Genomic DNA, 6,845 nt, shown 5'->3' with positions numbered 1-6,845 from the left:
GGAAAAATAAGGGTAATTAGTTAGTATTTTTATCTCCTCAAATGCTTATATTTCTGTGTTGAGAAACTTCAGACTCCTTTAGTTGTTTTGACAAGTATCATAAATTATTTAGTCTATAGTTACCCTACTGTGCTGTAGAACACAGACCTATTTACTTTTACCTAAGTATTTTGGTATCAATTACCTAGCCTGTTTATATTGCCCTTACCCCTACATTTCTCAGTTGTGTAGTTTCTTCCACGGGATCAACTCTTTTAGCTCCCACAAATGCAAGAATACACAGTATATCTTCACATGCGTGGCTTATTCCATTTAATAAAATGACTTCTACTTCCATCCATGTTACTTATAAGGGACAGATTTTATTCTTTTTAATGGCTGAAAATATTTGATTTTGTATGTGTACCACATTTTCGTGTTCTATTCCTTTGTCAGTGAACACCCTGATTGATTCCATATCTTGGCCACCATGAATAGGGCTGCAATAAATATGGGACTGCAGGGATCTCTTTGATATAATTGTTTCATTTCCTTTGGACATATATATATATAAAACAGTGGGGTTGCTGAATCATATGGTATTTCCATTTTTAGTTTTTTGAGGAAATGCCACACTGTTCTTGATATTGACTGTTCTATTTTACATATCCAACAACAGTGAATGTGAGTTCATCTTTTCTCCATTTGCTCACCAATTATTTAGCTATCAGCATTCTAACTGGCTTATATCATCATAGTTTTAAATTTCTCTCATAATTAGCAATATTTAGCATTTTTTATGTCAGTCATTGGTATATCTTCTTTTATGAAACATTTTTTCAGGTTATTTCTCATTTTTAAGTTGGATGTTTTGATGTTGAGTGAGAGTTCCTTATATATTCTGGATACTAATTTCTTTTTCTTTTTTTCTTTTTTGGCAGAACCAGGGGTTGAACTCAGGCCCTTGCACTTGCCAGGGAATCACTTATTCTACTGAGCCATCTCCTGGATATTGATTTCTTGTTGGATGAATAGTTGGCAATCTATTTTTTCATTCTGTGGGTTGTCTCTTCATTCTGTTGGTTATTTCCATTGCTATAAAGAAGCTTCTTAATTTGACACAATTCCATTTGTCTAGTGTCATTTTGGTAATCTATCTTATCAAAAACTCTTGTCCTGTACCAATTTCTTGAAGTGTTTAGCTTATACTTTCTTCTACTAGTTTCTTGTATTGCAACTAGGTTTTTTATTTCATTTTGAATTGATTTGTTATATGCTGTGAGAGAAATAGAGAAGTATAGCTACATTCTTTTGCCTATTTGTATCCATTTGTCCTAACACTATTTCCTGAAGAGACTATCTTCTCATCACTGTACATTTTGGAGAACTTTGTTGAAAATCAGTTGTCTTTAGGTACATAGATCAATTTTTAGAGTCTCTACCTTGTTCTATTAATCTATGTTAATTTTAATGCCAGTACCATAATGTTTTACCCACTATGGCTTTGTAGTTTGTTTGGGAGTTAGTTATTGTCATCCTTCGAGCTTGTTCCTTATAGTAAGTAAACACTGCTTTGGCTTGGTGGGGGCTTCATGAAATCTCTATGAATTTTATGATCATTTGTTTTTATTTCTTATAGGAATGTCATTGGTACTTTGATGAAGATAACATTGAATCTGCAGATTGCTTTGAATGCTATGGATAGTTTAACAATCTTAATTCTTTTAATCCATGAACATAAAATATTTCTCCATTTTTCATGTCCTTTTTAATTTTTTTTCTCAATTTGTCATAATTTTCATATTTTAGAACTTTGACTTCCCTGGTTGAAGCAACCCCTAGATACTTCATTTTATTTTTATTATCTATTAGTTTGATTAGTTTATCAGCAAGTTCCCTAGGGCTACCTCCTTGTTTTTAGGAGAACTAGAAATACTCAAAAAAATTGTGGTTTTTCCACTAAGACAACAATATGCAATGTATTAATTATTGAAGCTGACCTACTAATCGGTTTTGAAACTGTCTCATTGCTATTTGTTTCTCAATAAAATTATTAAAAAAGAATAAAAATAAAATAAATAAATAGTTGAGTAAGGGGTATCAAAACCCAGAGTGGAGGAACTACTTTTGACTGTCCTTTAGCACAGGAGGGCAACTACGGATGAAAATAATCTATGATATATTTGACAATGAAGAGAAGAGTGCTAACTTCCTAAAACATAAAAATTATGATCAGCCCTTTCATCTCAGCTGCTGACATGCCCTCCAGACTAAGGAAGACCGGGAAGCTTCAGGGCCATGTGAGCCATGGCCACGGCCACATCAGCAAGCACCGTGAGCACCCCAGGGGCCAGGGTAATGCTGGCGGCATGCATTGTCACAGGATCAGCTTCGACAAATATCACCCAGGTTACTCTGGGAAGGTTGGTATGAGGCATAACCACTTAAAGAGAAACCAGAGCTTCTGCCCCACTATTGACCTTGATAAATTTTGGACAATGGTCAGTGAGCAGACACGAGTGAATGCTGCCAAAAACGAGACTGGAACAGCTCCCATCTTTGATGTAGTGCGATCGGGCTACTACAAAGTTCTTGGGAAGGGAAAGCTCCCAAAGCAGCCTGTCATTGTGAAAGCCAAATTCTTCAGCAGAAGAGCTGAGAAGAAGATTAAAGGTGTTGTGGAGGGGGGCCTGTGTCCTGGTAGCTTGAAGCCACTGGACACAGGGCTCATTAAAATGCTAACAAATGGTTTTCAAAAAAATTATGATCAGTGTTTGAGGAGACAAAAGCACTTATTATTCTGACTTGCATTATGTGTACGTGTATTGAATTATGACAAATTATCCCACAATGAAAGATATGTCTCAATGAAATAAAGAATGAAATGCTGGAACAAAAAATTGTGGTTTTTATATACAATGGAGTAGTACTTGGCCATAAAGAAGGAAAACCTGAAAACATTTTTAGGTAAATGGCCACATCTCAGGACCATAATCTTAAGTGAGATAAACCAGACACACAAGTTTAAATACTGCATTGTTTCTCTTGTGTGAGAAACTCAAAGGGCAAATAAAGACAGACCAAAGTGGAGGATAGATACTGAGAAGTTAGAAGAACTTCAAATGAGAAGTGGAATAAGAGATGGGGAGATGGAAGGGAAAGAAGGGAAAAGGAATTTTTTTTTTTTTTAAGAGAGGGCTGGGGAGATGGCTCAATAGAATAAGTGCTTTCCTGGCAAGCGCAAGGGCCTGAGTTCAATCCCCTGTTCTGAAAGACAGAGAGAGAGAGAGAGAGAGAGAGAGAGAGAGAGAGAGAGAGACAGAGACAGAGACAGAGACACAGAGACAGAGACAATGGAAAGAAAAAAAACAAAAATAGAGCTTTTGTAAGTGGGGGAGAATAAGAATCTTTAAAGGGATGGGAAGGGATGAGAAGCATTAAGACTTACTTATGTACAGATTTAAATTCCCCATGGTACAGGCCATGGAGATGGCTCAGTAGAATAAGGGCCTACCTGGCAAGCACAAAGTCCTGAGTTCAATCACTGGTACTGGAAAAAAAAGAGAAAAAATAAAAAAAGAAAGAAAGAAAATTATACTTCACTATTCTCTTGCTTGGTGGCTACTGTGTAATGATAGGTAAGGGAAGGTGATTTGAGCTATCAAATTCCCCATGGTGAATGTGACCATTATGTATGGCAAACATACAAAGATAAAAATATCATTTACTCTCAAAGGAGATTATTTCATTTCCTGGTAGCTCTTTTGTTTCAGATTTCTGAGCTATCACAAGCATTTCTGGAATTCTAGCACTAGATAAGACTAAGTCTTGTCAGTTGTCTGTATGAGTTTAATTAAACCAGAGGTTCACCCCACATTTTGGTTCCAACCAAAGCATACACATCATCTTTTTCCTCTAAATCAGATGCCCTTAAAGGAGCCCAGAGTGCCTCAAGATGGGAAGCAAAGCTGAATGATGTGTGTTCCAGAAATGAGCCCAGGAATGTGGCTGGGCCATTGTAAATCTACAAAACACAAGATGCTTGGTGATTCTAGGTAAGTGCTAGAGCACTCTAAATAGAGCAAAGAAATGCTATTGAAATGAAGACAAGTTTATTTTAGCTTGATATTTTAAAAATTTTTTCCTGAAGGTATATAGTGGCCCAGGAGTCCCACAAGTGGAATTGCTATTAATCGCATTCATTTACCTTCCAAAGAGGAAAAAAACATTTTTTTTTCATGTACAAGTTGTATTTCTAAATTTCCAATACATTTGGAAACCATGGCTTTATTCTTCCAAGAAATTACCAACCTTGGAGAAAAGAGAAATCTTGTAACCAGGGACACAGTATCAGACTCTGTTGGCACTTTAATTTAGGACATTTATCTAGCTTGAAAACAACATTAGGATTTCATTCCAGGTTGGTTCTAGAGAAAGCTTTTCACTTATCTCCCAGGACATAGAACCTTAATGCAAAACATGCAGGGGCAACCAAGTAGGAAAAAGGACAAAATTGGATGAGAATCTGAATATCAATGATTCTAATAAATATCACTTTATGGACAAGCCCACCCACTACCTCCTCTCCTTGCTTCCTCTGTAAAGATGTTGGAAGTGCTCTGGGTCAGAAGAGCCAATATTAGGCAGGGAGAGATGGCTGTACCTGAGGACAAATACTGCAACCATAGCAATCATTTAGGGAAACAGGGCTCTTGGACCATCATGCCCTAATGCATCCACCTACTCCTCACTGCTTCATTTTAGTATGTATCTTATAAACTTAACTGTCTAGTTTCACCAAAACGTGTACAATGGCGAATTGTTGCTAACAAATAATGGCCTGTTAAAAACTGCTCACCATAAGCAATACTCTGAATAATTCAAGTTCTGAGTGTCCACTCTTGCTTCCACATCTAGAACTAGCAGTATTTTCCTTCCCTTTCTCTCCTTTATTTAATTGATTCTCCTCTTGCTCCCACAATAACAAAAAATGGATTTGAAATTGCTTGGAGAAATATGGAAAATATAAAATATAACAAGTGGTGAGGTTAATGTTTGGCAGAGCAAATGATAAAGTTTTATTTGAAAGCCAGGAGTTGGCCCAAAAGCCCTGTTTTGAGCTTCTCAAGAAAGGAGGATATGTAGGATTAGATGCCAATAGCCAAAAATATACTAGCTGCTCATGGAACTAGTTCACATTTTATTTACCTGGTACTGAGATTTGATCTTTTACTGTTTATCCATTCTGTAACAAGCTGACAGGATGATTGAAGTCTTATGTTCTTGATATAGTAGGTGTTTCTATTCTGTCTTCCAGAATCATGTGAGAAAGGATATAGCAGGAGTCAGGCTGTGAAACAGTTATAAAGAAGGTCTTGGGTAATTCAGGGAGTTTTTGATCTAGGAGAGTTTTGTGTTGGGGTCAGGGATATAGACCTTTATATGTGCTAACTGACCATCTCTGGATGTGGGCTATCCCAGCAGGGAACCCTGATCTTGGAGGAGGAGGCCTGCTTCAGTGGACAGCCATCTCTAGGGAGGAACTCAGGTTCAATCTGAGTTATACTTGTCAAATTTCTTAGCTGAAAATGGGGATCTGAATTACACAACACAGCTTTCACTTCAGTTCCCCTGTTAACACACTCAAGTCTCCTTGTTTGATATATGTCGTGGGGGGGCACTTATTTCAGATTCTAGCAGCCCTCTTATCCTGGGAGGAACTTATATGTGGAAGTTTAATGGGATGAGCTACAGCCCTCATTACCATTTGTTGTCTCTAGGGATGCCTTATTATTCTTTTTCCCTGCATCTCCATAGCTTTCTAAGGACTAGTCCTCCTTGGCAGTCACTGCCCTTGCTATTCATTGTAATAATTGTACTCCACTTGTTTCTAAGACTAAGTACCATTCCTTCTTGTCTTTATTATTTGGGGATCCAGTGGTCCAAATTGCTACCAAAAAGAACTCAGTTCTGTACTAACCTTTACTGCCAATCATGATCTACAGAAACTGGCCAATACTGAGCTCCCCAGTGATACCACTGTCCCTTGCACTGTCACATTTCCTACTGTTTTGTCTATTAGGGGACTTGCTAAGCCTTCTTGTGGATCAGTCATAGGTGGAATTTTCAGCAGATGTTCCTCTTATTATTTCCTATCTAATGTTTTTCATCTTCCTTTCTGACTTACGCTCTTATATTACTGAGAGCCACTCCTTTCTCTCACTTGCTAAGGGGTCTTTTAGTAGTGCATTGGCCATATCTAATGGATTTTTGCTAAATATTAAGTTCTTTCTGTATTACATTCACACCTATCCACCCATATTTGTCTTTCTATTCACCTACCTCCATAATCCATAGAGTTCCATCCATCCATGCATCCATGCATCCATCTACCCATTCATCTTCTGCTAACTACATGTTGTCTAGATCCTATTGTTCCTTTGGTCTATTATTTCTTTCCTGCCTTCACATGCATAGCACTTCCCACACTAAATTTTGCTTTGACTTAAATCTAGCAAATATTTTGGTGGACAGAAGGAGAGGCAAGTGGGATCCTGAGTGGGACCCAGGTTTTTGTAAGGGCAGAGTCCTTCTGCTTTAGTCCATCACTATTTTAGCTTTTTTTTTGGCCATAATTTTATTGATAAACAAATAGCAATAAAACAGTTTCAAATCAAATCGGTAGGACAGTTTCAAAAATTAACACACTGCATACATTCTTCTTAGTGGTTAATTGTTGTTCAAGATGCGGACTTGATATCCTATTAACAAACACCATTAGAACAAATCATTCTATTCATTAACAGAATGTAACTATATATCTATCCTAACCACTTTGAATACACAGATACAAAATGCACATTCAT

This window comes from Octodon degus, unplaced genomic scaffold, assembly GCF_000260255.1.
Source record: "Octodon degus isolate 3935 unplaced genomic scaffold, OctDeg1.0 scaffold00016, whole genome shotgun sequence".
Lineage (NCBI taxonomy): Eukaryota > Metazoa > Chordata > Mammalia > Rodentia > Octodontidae > Octodon > Octodon degus.
This window is presented reverse-complemented; position numbering follows the sequence as displayed.